General features: G+C 40.3%; 2 long non-coding RNA genes across 2 annotated transcripts; one reads left to right on the top strand and one right to left on the bottom strand.

The window, feature by feature from the left end:
- Positions 1-3,770: 3,770 nt before the first annotated feature.
- On the bottom strand, positions 3,771-18,459 carry LOC131108760 (uncharacterized). The gene is made up of 3 exons (XR_009120530.2): positions 18,405-18,459; positions 17,622-17,824; positions 3,771-4,194 (listed from the first exon to the last, which is right to left on the bottom strand). It is a non-coding gene; the product is annotated as an uncharacterized LOC131108760 (long non-coding RNA).
- LOC131140318 (uncharacterized) lies at positions 4,383-5,463 on the top strand. Its single transcript, XR_013627387.1, has 4 exons — positions 4,383-4,469; positions 5,139-5,184; positions 5,281-5,319; positions 5,454-5,463. It is a non-coding gene; the product is annotated as an uncharacterized LOC131140318 (long non-coding RNA).
- Positions 18,460-18,520: the final 61 nt, after the last annotated feature.

Genomic DNA, 18,520 nt, shown 5'->3' with positions numbered 1-18,520 from the left:
GCCTTCTGAACTGCAGCCTCTTCTGTGCCCGGAAAGGAGAGAAAATGCCAGCACTTGTCTGTCAGCTTGGCAGCACTTCTGAAATCAGTGTGCAAACGCTCACTCATCACCGTCCACGCAGGCTGTGTGTACTCATTGAACAGCCGAACTGGGGAAATGCAGAGACTGACGTGCACCCACCACAGAGTCAGTAGACATTGCAGAGGGCACGTACCCGACGCAGCCCCGCACACAATAAAAGTTCCTCCTGCCAAAGTTCCTCCTTCCTACAAGTGCTACATAGTGCCTACATGCTCCCAAATATGTACAAAGGGGTACTCATCTCCAAATTGTGCCCACACTTGCAAGTACAGCGGGTTGGGACCGGGGCATTACAGCTGCTGCCTGATGGATGATCCTTTGTGTACAGGTAAGGGCCAGAAAATTAGAATATTTTCATAAACTTGATTTATTTCAGTCATTGTGTTCAAAAGGTATAACTTTTACATTATATTTAATCATTGCACACAGACTGATGCATTTCAAATGTTTATTTCTTTAATTTTGATGATTATAGGTGGCAACAAATGAAAATCTGAAATTCCGTGGGTCAGAAAGTTAGAATATTACCTAAGGCCAATACAAAAAAAGGATGTTTAGAAATGTTGGCCAACTGAAAAGTATGAACGTGAAAAATATGAGAATGTACAGTACTCAATACTTGGTTGGAGCTCCTTTTGCCTCAATGACTGCATTAATGCGGCGTGGCATGGAGTCGATCAGTTTCTGGCACTGCTCAGGTGTTATGAGAGCCCAGGTTGCTTTGATAGTGGCCTTCAGCTCTTCTGCATTTTTGGGTCTGGCATTCTGCATCTTCCTCTTAACAATACCCCACAGATTTTCGATGGGGCTAAGGTCAGGCGAGTTGGCTGGCCAATTGAGAACAGAAATATCATGGTCCTTAAACCAGGCACTGGTAGATTTGGCGCTGTGTGCAGGCGCCAAGTCCTGTTGGAACGTAAAATCCCCATCTCCATAAAGCAGGTCAGCATCAGGAAGCATGAAGTGCTCTAAAACTTGCTGGTAGACGGCTGCGTTGACCTTGGATCTCAGGAAACAGAGTGGACCGACACCAGCAGATGACATGGCACCCCAAACCATCACTGACGAGGTCCCAGAGTCTGGAGGAAGAGAGGAGAGGCACAGGATCCACGTTGCTTGAAGTCTAGTGTGAAGTTTCCACCATCAGTGATGGTTTGGGGTGCCATGTCATCTGCTGGTGTCGGTCCACTCTGTTTCCTGAGATCCAAGGTCAACGCAGCCGTCTACCAGCAAGTTTTAGAGCACTTCATGCTTCCTGCTGCTGACCTGCTTTATGGAGATGGGGATTTTACGTTCCAACAGGACTTGGCGCCTGCACACAGCGCCAAATCTACCAGTGCCTGGTTTAAGGACCATGATATTTCTGTTCTCAATTGGCCAGCCAACTCGCCTGACCTTAGCCCCATCGAAAATCTGTGGGGTATTGTTAAGAGGAAGATGCAGAATGCCAGACCCAAAAATGCAGAAGAGCTGAAGGCCACTATCAAAGCAACCTGGGCTCTCATAACACCTGAGCAGTGCCAGAAACTGATCGACTCCATGCCACGCCGCATTAATGCAGTCATTGAGGCAAAAGGAGCTCCAACCAAGTATTGAGTACTGTACATTCTCATATTTTTCACGTTCATACTTTTCAGTTGGCCAATATTTCTAAAAATCCTTTTTTTTTTATTGGCCTTAGGTAATATTCTAATTTTCTGACCCACGGAATTTCAGATTTTCATTTGTTGCCACCTATAATCATCAAAATTAAAGAAATAAACATTTGAAATGCATCAGTCTGTGTGCAATGATTAAATATAATGTAAAAGTTATACCTTTTGAACACAATGACTGAAATAAATCAAGTTTATGAAAATATTCTAATTTTCTGGCCCTTACCTGTACTCCACTTTGGAAACCTTGGACATAAACAATGTTGGTAACAGCATTGAACCCTGGGGTACACCTCAATGAATACATTGAGGATGAAAGCACAAGATTTTTCAGACTCAACATGTGAAATTCACCGTATTTATTTTACAGGGTGACTGATATAATAAATAAATAATAAATAATAATAATAAATCAATTGTGGTGGACACTAGGGGGCAGGTCTCTCACCCAGTCGGTAGGCGGGTTGGGGGCGTGGTTTGATCCCTCTCTTTTTTTTTTTTAAATGTTAGCGCTATATAAGATGTTCGATTTTTGTGATTGGGTGGTTTCTGAGCCGTCAAGAAATAAAGCTCTGCATAAGACAAACAAATGAGTCTTTCCTGCAACAGCCACATTGGTGACCCCGACGTGATGTTTCTACTGGCCGCCCCCGGCCCGTGGTTCCGGCGGGTTGGCGGCGCCGGATTTTTGATGCGATCCATTCACCACTGTTTTCCACGTTCGTTCGTGCCACTGGACCTTAGTTCAGCTCGTTTTGTTTTTGTACGCCATGACGCCCACCGGTCGCCCCTTCAGCCCCCCTACGATGGTCCTTTTCGGGTGCTCGAACGTGGGCGTAAAGGTTTTGTGCTGGATTTTGGCGGCCGCAACGAGCTTGTTACGGTGGATAGGCTTAAACCTGCGCACATGGTAGCGGGGGAAGGGATGTTGCCGGCACAGGTCCCTCGTCGTGGTCGCCCCCCGAGGTCTCCGACCGACCCTGCGCGGATCAGAGAGGACTGTCCTTCTTCCCCTTTGCAGATTTTGCCCCTTCCTCCGGCTGATGGTCAACGCAGCCGTGGTGGCAGGCTGGTGAGGCCCCCTGTTAGGTTTTCGCCTTCTCCCTAGGATTCCCTTCTGGGTGTTCGGGGGGGTTGTGTGTTGGACACTAGGGGGCAGGTCTCTCACCCAGTCGGTAGGCGGGTTGGGGCCGTGGTTTGATCCCTCTCTTTTGGCGCGTAAATGTTAGCGCTATATAAGATGTTCGATTTTTGTGATTGGGTGGTTTCTGAGCCGTCAAGAAATAAACTCTGCATAATACAAACAAGTGAGTCTTTCCTGCAACAGCCACAAAATAACCAATTCCGCCACTGCAAAGTGTGGAGGATCATCCTGTCCTCTCATAGCTCCTTTCAAAATGCCTTTCAGCCTTCAAGCTTTGAAGAATGCTTCTACCGACCCAGCCCCAAATCAGAGCAAGAAAAGGGTGTGATTTTTTTCGTCTCCTTTTGGCGTGGGGTTACCATTGTAACGCATCAGGGTTTTCCTCTGCTTATAAATACATTATGTGAATGTGTGTGATAATTTAAACCTGTACAATTATATGGTAGCATACAGAAATATGGTGTGTGTGTGTGGGACTGGAATGCTGAAAATGAAACGAAAACCCAAGAATGAGCAAGATGTAAAACATTATGTGCACTGTATGTATTGCCATGCTTTGTATCTTCGGAGGCATCTGTGATGACATCTTCAAAAATGTCTGTCAAAACTAGGAGAAACCAAGTGGTCTGAACTTGTCTCTCACACTGCTTTGACCACCTTGAATGAGGCACACCCTTGGGCACACCCTTAACAAGCCATCCACCCGGCCCGTCTTCAAGTGTGTGGTGAACTTTGCAGAGCAACTTTGGCAAAGATCATACTAGTCCACTGAAGACGTGGAGGGGAAGTTTCAAAAATGCAATTAAACAGCTTCCTGTGCAGAGACAGAACGCCCCTCCATAAGGATGTTGCCTTTGGCCTCACAAAGTTTGAACAAAAACTCTGTGAACATTTCAGCCGGGTGGAAATTAGGGGTAAAAGAGGACGAAAAGTTGCTGTGTTGCTATCACCGGACGTGGTTGATTCATTGACACTTCTCTTCAAAAAACAGAAGGAATGTGGAGTTCCAGAGGAGAACAATTTTTTGTTTGGAAGGCCCCACTGCTCAACTTCTTACAGAGGACAGGACTGTTTAGGGACTTGTGGGGAATGTGGTGCTCAGAACCCAGAACTCCTGAGGTCAATCCAGTTACACAAACATGTTGCAACGTTGTCTCAGGTCCTGAACCTCAAAGACCATGAACTGGACCAAGTTGCTGACTTCCTCGGACATGATATTCGTGTCCACAGAGAATACTTCCAGAGGTGACAACGCAGCTGGCCAAAATATCCAAACTACTGCTTGCCATGGAGAAGTAGTCCGTCAGGGAAAAACTGTTGAAGAGATTGAGATATAAGGTATTGTTAAAGGTTTAGGTGATATTAACATTTCATACATTTTGTAGGCAAGCATTCCTTGACGATATTTAGCAAAACATGACTTGTCTACAGACTACAATTTAGTGAATTCATGATGTAAACAAGTTGATGTTAATATGTAATTGATTTTTTTTTTTTTCCAGATAACCTTGACTTCACTGCTCCTGAAGCAAGTGAAGAAAGTGAAGCTGAGGGAGATGATCAGCTCTCATATCCACAAACAGACATGGGTAGGTGTAGCTAAATGTAGGCAACCCAAGTCCAGTAGTCAAATTGCGTACTATAGCACTTTCGATTACCTAAATGATAATCTATCTAAATTACTGATAATCTTCAAACATGCAGCTAAATGTATGAAAAGATGGAATATATGTCAAATTATATAAATCCACATATGGAGTGTTCTATGATGCACTCCCCTAAAGCACAGTATATACTAGGTTGGCAGCAGACACAAAGGATTATTTGGTGCCCAGTGGTGACACTGAGAACTAATGAAACATGATGTAGTTTGTTAAATGTTATCTGCCGTAGTTCCATAGTTCTTGGGCAACATGAAAGTGTAGCCAGCATTAAACATCTAAGGCGCAAAGACTGCACTTCCTGGTTTAGTATGGTCTTTACTCAGTTGTTTCCAATTTCATTGAACTTCTTTACTGTACTTTACCTAGTACATATACCCAGTCAATGGCTAACCAGTGGCACTTCTACTCTCTGCAAATAGGCTTTATTTGCACTTGTTATCGTGGCATTGTCACATTTGCATATCAAATACATGTGCTACTGATACAGCTTTTTTCAATATCATCTCTGGATTAACTGTACTGTGCATTTGAATGAACACTAGCCTGCATAGTACATGACCTATACTAAACCTTGATGTGGATTTGCCAGGGCAGGAGAGAGCTGTGCAACCTGTTGACAACCTTTCAGCTGCCTCAGATGGTATGATCTCATGTCGGTCCACCAACCACTGTTTCATACATTTTAAGTAAAATCAGGTGTTGGGGTTATCTTAAATCAGTTTTTCTTATTCCACAGACGTCACAGATGACTCTGCCCTTGTAGAGGCTTCTAGCGGTATGATCAAAGACATAGTTGACTAACCATCGAGAGATGTGCTTAGAGATTGGCTTTCTTACTGATAATTAAGTTACATAACAATGCAATTTTAACACTATAAACACTAATACTGTTTATTTGCTGTTTTTTAGAGAATAGGAAGAAAAAGTCCAGCAGGAAAAAAAAACCCATCATAAACAAAGTGGTAAATCACACATGCACCGACACAATTGAATAACCTCTGTATTCAAATGTGAAAAGGAACATGGCGGTAGAGGGTACTACCTGTATAGGTCAAGGTATTTTTTATAGTTTTTATTATTTTTTTTATAGTGGTTACCAAAAATGCAAGTGGATGATCTGAGGAGGAAAAAAAAAAGCAGCCGGTGTCCAGCTGAGGTTGCAGCAGTGATGAGACACTTTAAAGATTACATCCACCAGGGTAAACTAGTGACAATGATTCAGTGTCAGCAGTGCCAGACCACTGAGCATCATGTGCTTGCCAATCACACTGTTCAAAATATAAGAGACTTTGTTAGATATCGTGGCATAACCTTGAAGAGGAAGAACCAATAAGTGACGAGAGAGAGCCATTGTTTGTTTATGATGTTGTTTTGTGTTTGTTACAAGTTAAAAGATAAGAGCTGAGCTCTATTAAGTTGCGACAAAGCCACAAAAAATAAAGTTGGTTCCTCGTAACTGATTATACCTGGTGTAATGTCTTTGTCTATGAGATATGTATTGCTAGGTTTTACCCAAGGTGGATAATGACTATTTTATATTGAGCATGTCTTACACACATGCCACAGATCAGGTATGTCTTTAAATTTCCCAATAATATTGTGTTCAGCTATTTGTCCTCATATACTGGGTGTGTCCTATTAATGCACATCACCTTCATTTTTGTGTTTGTGTGAATCCATGTTCCAGCAAGTCACGTGACCCTCCAAGTCACATTAGTGTCAGTGTTTGTGTGTATAACAAATGTCCTTATTAATCAAGTTGGTGCTTATAATTCTCAATTTTGTCATGGGCGGTTTTTAGCATCTCATTAACTTTGTCCTTACAAATCATCATAGTGTCAGGTTGTTGTAACTTCTATTGCTTTTTGTGTATAGGGCTTTTGAAGTGAGATTTGCATATTACAGCCCAAACCAAAATTTTTTATATATGCCACACCTCTGGGAAACAAGCGGAAAGGGGTGCCACCCTAATACACCAAAAAACCTGTTTGGAGAGAGGTGTCCTCATAGTTCACGAAAAAACAGTATGTGTGTGTGGGGGAGGGGGGAGCAATATTAATTTTATCAAGTACGTGTGCCAGCAAGCATGTGCGTCTAGTTAGCATGCAAACATAACTTATTTATTTCTTCAAGGACTAATAAAATATTTATTGAATTGAAGTACTTGTACAAAATAAACATTGCAAACATCTATTTATGTCTGTTTTATTTTTGGTCATGGTGACTATAGACGAACAAAACATTTTAATCTCCATTTTAAGGATGATGATTTTAAGATGACTGATATATCACATATGATGTGTAAAAGGCCCAAGTAATTATTTGGCTCTTCTTATGTCGTCACTTCAGAAGTTGACATCAAATAAGGCATAAAACGTTTTGAGTCAGAAAAGCATTACACCATGGAAAGTTATGTGCTCATGTGCACACTGGTTCCTTAGCATTTCATGCCAGAGAATTTCAACACCAATCTATTTTGTATTACTATTTCTGCTCCTGCTGCATTAAGATCAAGTCACACACACATACACACATGCATGCATGAACACACAGAGCAAGGCAGTAACTCTGCAGTCTTTGCAAGATTGATTGAGCACATGCCCTCTTCCCCCAAAGGGATAATTTCACGCTGCCGTATTAGACTAATTCGCTTGGTGTGGAAATGGCAAGCGTGGAGGGCATGTTCCCCAACATGCCACCAGCTATATTAGCAGTCAAAGCAGACCAAGCAAGGAACCGTTGTAAAAGTGACCGAATGTATGCACACGTGCTTTAGAATTTGTATGTGTATGTGTGTCGTATTTTTTGTCCCTTTTAAAACATGCATTTGATTGAACATAAATAAACATAAAGAAGACATGACATAGACTCACAAGTGAGGATTGACAGGATACCTGGTGGTTGTTGTCTCAGTAATGTAACGTTGCTGACACATTTTGGCCAGTGTAGTAAAATACTACTGCAATGGCACAGTGAACATTCACACAGGAGCTGCTGTCAGTGACAACTCACTTCAGTCACTGGTGCTCTTCATAATGCTAACTATTAGGAGTGTATCGATTTGTTTTAATAATGATTCGATTAAATTCAATATTATCGATATCGATTCAAGGACAATAGGACAATACAAAACAATACAGTAAATTTCAATCAATTCAGTAGCTTTTTAGCCAAAAATGAATCCAGTGTGATTGTGAAATAATACCTGGATACTGAACAGTGCAGGATTTGTTTATGGGTTTGCTGGATTTGTTAGATTATCTTTTGTAAGAGAATCGGGTATCAATGATGAATAATGTTAACATACTTATGAATAAATGATCAATCAGTACAAAAAAAATAAAAAAGCAATAGAAAATCAGTCATAACCGACACTGTACCAACAATGTAACAACATGAACAGCACTTCTAATTACTGTCAATCCAGGAGGAACTCTGAGTAGACCAACTGCTCCTTCAGATAAAGAGGATCCAGATGAGGTGGCTCATTCATCTGGTCAGGATGCCTCCTCGACGCCTCCCTGGGAGGTGTTCAGGCCATGTCTGACTGGCAGGAGGCCTTGGGAAAGGCTCACGGCAAGTTGGAGAGACTATGTCTCTCAACTGACCTGGGAATGGGAATACCCTGGGAGGAGCTGAAGAAAGTAGCCAGGGAGAGGGAAGTCTGTGTTTCTCTGCTTAGGCTGCTGCCCCCTCGACCCAAACATGGACAAGCAAATGAAGATGGATGTATATAAATATTTGTTGTTTATTCTGATTATAACCATAATCAACATATAAAAGTAAAGTCATTAAATTATTTTGAAAATGTAATGTAATAAGCATACATAGGTACATAGTATGTATGTCATTGTGGACAATACTGGTCCTGTATTTACTACCCCATTTCTCCTTTCGCCCTTGAAGATGTTCTTTACTCATGAACATTCACTGGACTTTTAAGAGAAATGGAATGGCACTTAAGATGGTTACAGTGAACCCCTGAGGAGGGGAGCCCAGGGAAAGGCATGGAGGGCATGTTAAACCACAATCAGTGAGCATTCCATTTGTATATATATTTTTTACTGCTTTTTCAATCTCTCCCTTGTGTCTGCCAATGTAGCTTAGATGGTGCAAGGAAATGAGGGAAGAGTGGGCAGAAGAGGACGGAAATGTTTGCTTGCTTCAGTGCTGTGATAAATGTAACCTGCATTGCTCAGAAATGTGAATTCAGAAAATCCAAATGGTTAAAAAACTACACAGGAAACACTAGTCGTAGTAGTAGTAGTATTAGTGAAGAGGTTTTGATATGGGTCACCTGGGCAATTGCTCAGGGCGGCATTCTTTATGAGGATGTGTGGCAGGTGGGGTCGTGGTGCACCCCCTACTGCTCACACAAAGTGGATAAAACCAAATGGAACGGGAAGGGACGAGAGTTCACCACTGGACCCCAGTCCTTTGGTTACCTACAAAATAGTAAATTACTATAGAAATTGCTTTAAAATTTCCTTTTTATATTATATCTTGACCAGTCCAGGGTGTACCCCGCCTCTCGCCCGAAGACAGCTGGGATAGGCTCCAGCATCCCCCGCGACCCTAGTGAGGAAAAAGCGGTAGAAAATGAATGGATGAATGAATATTATATCTTATTGGATAAGCAGCCCCTCACCCCTTTGTGCTTTAAACTGCATGGCTTCACTCCATCACAGTATTAAAAAAAATAATTTATTAAAAGGGGACCTATTATGCTTTTTTGTTGACCCTTTGTAATGAGTTGTGTTCTCCTATAGAGCACCTACAAAAAACAGATTTTTGCAGAATCTGCACCTATTCAAGTTGTATTTTTGGTCTGTTTTAATTTATTCCATGCACAACCTGCCTATGGGCATGCCCACTCAACTGTGTTTGGTCACACACCCAAAGTGCTGCCTCACTATGAACCATATCAGGAAGTTAGTTTTACCACGCCTTTTGAAGCAGAGTGTTTTGAGCCATCCCAAACTTCGTCCAGGGCTGACGTCCAAATACGCAAACCTCATTATCTGAAACTTTGGCATCGTATAACACGAGAATACAACATTCTAACTAAATTTATAGGTCTGAAAAGTGGTTAGTTTGCCTAAAGCAGGCATTTTCAAGCATAAAAAATGCTAAATAAACTTTAATACAAATATAAAACATTCAGAAGACATTACAGGGCTCGACAATAACGATGTACCGATAGCCCGGGGCAAGTTAAAACAAAATTTGGGCAAGTAAATCCAATCAGTGATATTCCCGTCGGGCAAGTGCACTTTAGCATGCCGTACTGCCAAGAGTTTTTTTAAAGCGGTTCTTGTTGGGTGTTGGTAAAACACGGACTGCGTAATTCCGGTGGTAATTTGTAAACCAATCCTTGCAAATCTTGAAATGGACCAATCAGAATCGTTTATTTAGACCGCGGTCCGTAATCCACAATCCGCGTTTTACCCACACCCGTTCTTGTTCGCGATCAACCAATCAGCGATCGTTTGACTAGGAAAACATCTATCATGGCGTCCCTGCCAACATCGTCTAATTCTTCAACAACTTCTGAAGGAAAACAGCAAAAACTGATGAACCAGTGCCTCCTAAACAAGTATTTCATTAGCGGCAGCAAATCAAACGATGGCACAGGTGAGTGAATCACATTGCTGTGACAATTTTAAGTGGTCGCAATGAAACACCACCGATTAGATCCAATACCAAGTGCTGATTTTGTACAAGCTACAAAATCTAGCGGTTCAATTTCTCTGTGTATTTTTCTCACCTTTGCTTCACAAATTATTGTTTGACCATTGAGCATTTTTTCTGGATTAAAAACACTTTACTAGTACACAAATGTGTCAAATGTTTCATTGTGGTGCACAACTTCTAAATATCACTGCTTACTACGACTACAATGTGTAAGGTAGCATGGCTTGCCATGTTAACATACATCTCCACAATTTTTCAGACATTCTTCCAAATACAATGCATCAGTACTATTATCTGATGAATTATCAGCATATATTGATATATGATATCATTATGGCAGTCTTTTCATTTTACATGGGACAAGTTCGGGCAAGTAGTTCTCACCTTAAGGATTCCCCATGGGCAAGTCATTTTTGTTTTTAACGTAGAGCCCTGAATTAAAATTGTGGTATGTAATACTTTGCACTAGTCACTAGGTATGAGTAATGTTACACAATCACCAGAGTTTTAAGAGACTTTTATTTCAGGTTTGAATAACTTGAATATCTAATATAACTTGTTATTATTGTTAGTAACATAATGATAATAATAATCATAATAACACAGGCTACTGTTTTGCCCATAACTCAGCTACAGTAAAGAAGAAGGCTAAAACCCAACTCTGAACCCCTGATATCACTAGCCATCTTGACTATAAAAACGATAAATAAATAATATACAATAAATACGATAACAAGTGCACATATTAGCATTGACAGCCCACTTGTGTTATAGACATTTAGAGACCATTGGAGACTACTACTCTCCTGACACTGTTTATGGAGAGCCTCACAATGAACTTCAATCGCGTTATTAACAAGCATGTGCGGTGAACATTCACACAGGAGCTGTGACTTTCTACACTGCTAATTCTATCTATCTGACGTCACTTCCCAGGCCCCGCTTTTTAAAGGCAGACACAACAAGCCACAAGATTTTGTATACATTTTTTACATTTGTATTTTCAGTCATTTAGCCATTTTTATGCTTGAAAAAGCTTAATTTAAGCCATAAATACATATAATTTGCTTAAATATGGTTTCCCCCCACTAATACTAGACCGTATTCAACCACGAAACAGTGATCAGATATATGATATATGATTATATTGGTATGATTTTTCTGACCTGCCTGTAGGGAGTGCAGCGTTAAAGTTTTCAACTCTTCCAAATCCCCTCTGTTAAAATAAATGCCACTAAGCAGGTCCCAGTTAGAGAAAGGACACCTTAGTGGCCCTTTGAGAAAGCGAGTTAGGGTTTCCAGATTGGATACACTATCAGCAAATTAGACAAAGAGCTGTTGATGTGGAAACGCATTACTGGTGGGGCAAAAGTGCTGAGAAGCAAGGTTTTTTTTTGAAGAGCTAATGGATTTTAAGTGAGCAAACTTAATAGATACATTTCATTGACCAAGGTGCAAGGGAGGTCAGCTGTAGCCGACTTTGAATAACTAATTTCAGGTAAATACATTCAGGCTGAGAAGGAAAAGGCTCACTAACATAGATACAGACTCACATGGAACTGACAGAATGCATTCCCTTTGCACCCGGGCAACCCTTATCATGCAGCTCAAACATCTTTTTGCTGGTATGCAAAATAGCATTTTTTTAACCTTAATTTCTCTTTACCCTCAAAAAGCTGTTGGTTTAGCAATTTGCTCCCAATGTGGCTCCCACAAACTTGTGGGTTGTCTCTTCTCATCATTCCTTCAGTAGCTCTCTCAGAACTCTCCCTGAGTGTAAATCTTTCATATGGATTCAGCTGACTAACTTTTGGTCTGCTGTGCTAAAAGAGGCTGTAGTCTTTCTCTACTGTAGTTGTTTACAACTCTTTCCTCAACAACAATTGTTGGAGACTTTTGGATTAGTTCATATCTTGCACAACACCACAAGGAGGGAATGAACTCTGATGCTGTCCATTTGTTCTGAACTTTTATCTGTGAAAAGTGTTCTTTCCAAAAATGGGAGAAGTAAGGAGAAATGGTTTTCCGAGCATCATAGCCCAAGGCTTTGCCACTGGCTCAAATAGGAAGGCTGTTCTTAGCTAACATTCCCAATGTCTATTACATCCTCAGTATATTCAGTACAAGAGGAGAGACCTTAGGAAAAAACGTCTGCATTAAATTTGTTTAGAATTAACAGCAAAAATTATTTCACCAAAGCAGTGGAATTATTAGTTGAAAAATGCTCTGAAAGCTCATCTTCGTATTGAGTGTTGGACTCAATCTGCACCTATTCCAGCTGTATTTCTTTGGATTTCATGCTCCTGTGAAAATGGTCTGTTTTAATTTATTGCACCCATAGCCCGCCTCCAAGCACGCCCACTCCGCTGCTGTTGGTCACACTCCCAAGTGCTTAGCAGGACTTCTGGTGTTGTGCCGCTCGATGCAAACCCAACTTTATTGGAGTTGATAAACTATATAGGAGTTGATAATAAACGGTGATTTATCTTTTTAAATTGTCCCCTTTTAACATACAGCCATATGTGTTGGATCCCGTATCTGATCCAGAAGTAGAAGCGGGACAGTCCGAAGTTTCTCAAGAAGAGGTCACTACAAGACGTCTCTCAATGGTAAGTAGCTTTAGCATTTTAGCACTTTCCTACGTGTAATGTGGTTATTACACGTTTTTTGCAGGGCTACCAGTGTTTAAAAAACTAAAAGCCATTGATTGTGGTGAGAAATGGCTATAAGCGACTCCGCTCCTCGTATGAACTAGGTATGATCCATTATAAACAAGTATCTGTTATGGATATTGCATTTTTTTTAAACACAACAGAGGGAATATGTATGTTGCCACACACAACAACAGACTTATAACTGCTATGACTGTACCATGTTCATCAAAAAATGAGGCCAAATCAATGCATGGCAATAAAACTCTCTTCTACAAAACTGGAACAAAGACTGCAGCTCAAGAGTTGGTGTCTTGGCTGCAGGGCTGAAGGCTTGGAAGCAGACGGCAGGACTGGGAAACTGGCTTGTGGTTAGCTGGCTACCTGTTATCAGGATGGTGGCTCATTGGCTAAAGGCTATCAGGTTCATGGTTAGAAGGCAGAAGGCTGCAAGACTAGAAAGCTGTTGGTCTGAGGACTGAAAAATTGTGTGTGTATATCCTAACTTATACATAAATTACATCTGTAAAGCAGGTACTATTTACAGATGATACTACTGCATTCCGCTTAGGGACAAATATAATGGCGTTTATGAAAAACATCACTGTAGAAATTAACAAAAAGAGACCGTCCTTGAACCTCACTAATCCAAAACAATGTTATTCTGTAAAAGTAAAAATACAGTAATCTCTTGTTTATCCCGACTATGATAAGTCAGTTTGCAATTCATAGGTGTCGTCCATAGGTGTGAATTTGTGAAACCAAAGGAGGGTTAATCATTAAAATCACCTGCTTTAGTGAACGTCTGGAAAGAAAACCTGCAGTGTCTTAGCTCTCCATGGCATGAGTTTGACACCCCTTGTCTAGGATGTACCCAGCCTCTTGCCCAAAGTCTGTTGGGATAGCATTGCCCACTTAACACGTGACTCAGATGCATATCGAGATGAAGTCGACATTACTGCACTAATTCAAGGACACAGCAGGGGTGCACGGCTCGTATTGCAACTGCTGATCCTGAAAGTAGAGTGTTGCAAGAGGTTTCTCCAATAGAGATATGGCATGGCTCTTTTGTGTAGCTGGCTCCAAATCAGCCCTACCATCAGCTCAAAAATGGCATTGCTAGCTACACAATACAGTGCATCCGCAAAGTATTCACAGCGCTTCACTTTTTCTACATTTTGTCATGTTACAGCCTCATTCAAACTGTATTAAATTAATCTCTTACCTCAAAATTCTACACAAAATACTCCATTATGACAATGTGAAAAAAGATTTTTTTGACATGTTTTGAATTTATTAAAAATAGAAAACAAAAAAATCACATTTACATAAGTATTCACAGCCTTTGCTTAATAATTTGTTGATCCACCTTTGGCAGCAATTACAGCCTCAAGTCTTTTTGAATATGATCCCACAAGTTTAGCACACCTATCTTTAGGCAGTTTTGCCCATTCTTCTTTGCAATAAGTCTCAAGCTCCATCAGGTAAGATGGGAGACGTCTGTGCACAGCCATTTTCAGATCTCTCCAGAGATGTTCGATCGGATTCAAGTCTGGACTCTGGCTGGGCCACTCCAGGACATTCACGGAGTGGTTCTGAAGCCAATCTTTTGAGATCTTGGCTGTGTGCTTCGGGTCGTTGTCCTGCTGAAAAATGAACCTTCGCCCCAGCCTGAGGTCAAGAGCGCTCTGGAGCAGGTTTTCATCCAGGATATCTCTATATATTGCTGCATTCATTTTTCCTTCTATCCTGACTAGTCTGCCAGTTCCTGCTGCTGAAAAACATCCCCACAGCATGATGCTGCCACCACCATGCTTCACTGTAGGGATGGTATTGGCCTGGTGATGAGCAGTGCCTGGTTTCCTCCAAACATGGCGCCTAGCATTCACACCAAAGAGTTCAATCTTTGTCTCATCAGACCAGAGAATTTTGTTTCTCATGGTCTGAGAGTCATTCAGGTGCTTTTTGGCAAATTCCAGACGGGCTGCCATGTTCCTTTTACTAAGGAGTGGCTTTCGTCTGGCCACTCTACCATACAGGCCTGATTGGTGGATTGCTGCAGAGATGGTTGTCCTTCTGGAAGGCTCTCCTCTCTCCACAGTGGAACGCTGGAGCTCTGACAGAGTGACCATCGGGGCCTTGGTCAGCTGGCCAGCTCTAGGAAGAGTCCTGGTGGTTCCAAACGTCTTCCATTTACAAATAATGGAGGCCACTGTGCTCATTGGGACCTTCAAAGCAGCAGAAATTTTTCTGTATCCTTCCCCAGATTTGTGCCTCAAGACAATCCTGTCTCGCAGGTCTACAGACAGTTCTTTTGACTTCATGCTTGGTCAACTGTGGGACCTTATATAGACAGGTGTGTGCCTTTCCAAATCATGTCCAATCAACTGAATTTACTGCAGGTGGACTCCAATTAAGCTGTAGAAAGATCTCAAGGATGATCAGTGGAAAAAAGATGCACCTGAGCTCAATTTTGAGCTTCATGGCAAAGGCTGTGAATACTTATGTAAATGTGATTTCTTAGTTTTCTATTTTTAATAAATTCAAAAAAAGTGAAAAAAAAAAAACTTTTTCACATTGTCCTAATAGAGTATTTTGTGTAGAATTTTGAGGTAAGAGATTAAATTAATACAATTTGGAATGAGGCTGTAACATGACAAAATGTGGAAAAAGTGAATACTTTCCGGATGCACTGTATTTCTGAACCGTTTTTATTTGTTAGAATCCAAAAACATAGACCTGATAAAAATAATTAAAAAATTGCTAGAATATGCATTTGGCACATTTGGCCCTTACTGAGATTTTAAGAAGTACAATATGCAAAAGTAAGAAGGGGGAGTGAGACAAAAACATTTGGAACTTGTAATTAAAAAAAAAAATATATATATATATATATATATATATATATTATATACAACTACATTATTGTTAAATGTAAATCTAAATGTTAAAACTAAATGTAAAACAATTTAAAAAATATAAATATAAATTTGTAATGCTAAATGTTGCATGTAAGTGCTATATTTTATATCTAAATATAAATCTTATGTATAATTAATTCATGTGAAATCTATTTTAAAATCATATATACATATATATGCTAAATATTAATGTCTAAATATTAAATCTAAATACGTGTTATACATGCTAAATCTAAATATATACAATCACAGTATAAACATTAAATAACATTTTAAAACTTAACAAATGTTTGAAAAATAAGCAAATAGTCCATGCCTCTCAGTGTGAACAGACCCGCCCATACTTCTGACTGCTGTGCTATGAATGCTGTGACTCCTGTGAGGATGAAGGACCACAAGGCCTTTCCACTAAGTCAGTCATGATACTGTCATGTTTAGTGAGGTAGACAAGCATCAGCCTTGCTTGCTGGAACAATAGACTTTGATTGCAGGTCTTTTATAGCATTTTTGTAGAGCTGCTGGAAATCTGAATTTAATTTTGGAGATTAATAAAGTATCTATCTGCCTGTGTGTAACTGTCTAATCATCATAATAATAACAACACAGGCCACGGTTGCGGCTATAATCGCCTCCAGGTTCCCTTCAACTCTGAACCCCCAACATCCCTTCCTGTGCTCCACACGTCCAAAATCATATATTGCAACACACACGGGTCTTATTTATGTCTTAAATGTCTTATTTTCTCTGATTATATTGTGATGGTGAAATTAAATATTTGTATATTCTTTAGGTTAGTCTAAGAATGTCTAATATGACTCATACAGTATCATATAATTATTAATTTTGTTACATATAATAGTAATTATTTGAGATCAGATCTGACCAGATCTGCACAGGTTGTTACTGGAATCTCCTCCCACGAGGACATCAGTGGTGGAGATGGTGGATGCACTCCACCTTCTGCTTGAGGAGGAGACATACTTGACCACAAAATCACCTTCATCTTCCTCAGAAAGGCAGCTGTCACATTGGAGGTGTGTTTGGTGTGTTTTATTATTCAAGAGTCAAGAGACGTATTTGATTCAGAGAGCTGCCTTTTGACCCACTGCACTGTGTGCACATAACCGCATCTTAATGCAAAGTGTGCTTCTGTTGCGTTCAATATTGCCAATACAGTTAATTAACATATCAATTAGTTAAAGGCTAGGATAAGGTCATCCCAGCAGAAATAAAGCTGTAATGAATAACTCATCACAAAAATGCATGTCAGTTTAACATGAATAATGATCGTTTGGTCTGGACAGGTCATGGCAGTAATTATCTGATGCGTCAATATTAGAGGGACACCAATGATGGATTAATGCAAAAATTAATTATTGAGCGAAAATAAATCATTATTTAAATAATTGGTTGAGGTTTTGTAGGATGGTAAGACAATTTAACTCATAAGAACCAATACCCATTTGTGCTTAAAGAAAATGATAGGGGATATACCACAGACTCAGTGGAACACATTTCTAAAATACTACTGTGACCTAGGTCTAATGTAGTTAATTTATAAAACGCTGTAGTGGTTAATACAATAAGACTGGGCCTGAGTTTCTGTGTGTTGTACACAAAAATCTCAATGTATACTACTATTAGTATACTACTATTAAGTTGTAATAAAGACCTCCACAACTAAATTTTAAATATAAAAGATGAACATGAATGTATTTGCAATAGATACCCTGTGTCGTTGCTTGGGTGCGGTGAGGCCTACAAACAAAATGGCAAGGAGAGCACAAAATAAAGTCAATTGGGGTACTCACAAATCCTTAAGAGTGGCTAGGGAAACCCGCGCACATGTGGATATGTAGTTTTCAGATAATCTCTTTGATGTCAGCATACTTAACATCCAAAAGCAAGGCAAGACAAGGCGGTGTCACTCAGCAGGCCCGGACTACAGGATGGCAGAAAAAATGGCAGGGCAGCAGAAAACAGCAGGTACCATCCATCGGGAAAGCATCACCTCCTTTTAAGCAAATAAACTCCATTTAGATACTATGAAACATGCTAAACATGTCGAGTTAGCATTACATTTAGCTGGATACACATCACAATGCTAAATTATGATATCAAGGCCTATTCACTTGTGCAATGCTAGGCTACTAGCGATTTCTAAATAGCATTACATTTTCAAGTTCTACAGCTACAACAAGTAGTCACAGCATATGTTGCCCCTCCACAACCTGGAGAGGGGTCTGCATTGAAAATCCTGTGGTACAGAATAAAGAAGACAATCCAAGATGACTTGACGTATATTCACCTTCAGGATTTTTTCTCCTCTCAAAAATAACAACACTTCAGATATCATAAGATGATTACGTCAACAATTACCCATTTGTTTCCAGACACATTTCACATATTTCAATTAGCCGCCTGCTTCATATTATCAGCTGTACATTAAGGCTTGCTAGCATTAGCTATGTTGCTTATGTTCAAATGCTCAACAACACATTGTGTAACAAACATTTAGCAGTCAGCTGTTTACTCTAGCAACTTTATAAACTCTTTACAGCCGTTAGTATAAATTATCTCTACTTTGTACTAACCTGTGGTACAGAATAAGGAAGACAATCCAAGATGACTTGACGTATTCAGGAGTTCAGGATTTCCTCTTCCTCTGTCGTTTTGTCACCTACTCTATACCACCATCGCGGCGAGCACC

Source organism: Doryrhamphus excisus, linkage group LG5, assembly GCF_037039965.1.
Source record: "Doryrhamphus excisus strain RoL-2023G ecotype Guam linkage group LG5, RoL_Dexc_Guam_v1.1, whole genome shotgun sequence".
Lineage (NCBI taxonomy): Eukaryota > Metazoa > Chordata > Actinopteri > Syngnathiformes > Syngnathidae > Doryrhamphus > Doryrhamphus excisus.
The sequence above is the reverse complement of the archived record's forward strand: the minus strand, read 5'-3'. Positions and strand labels throughout refer to the sequence as shown.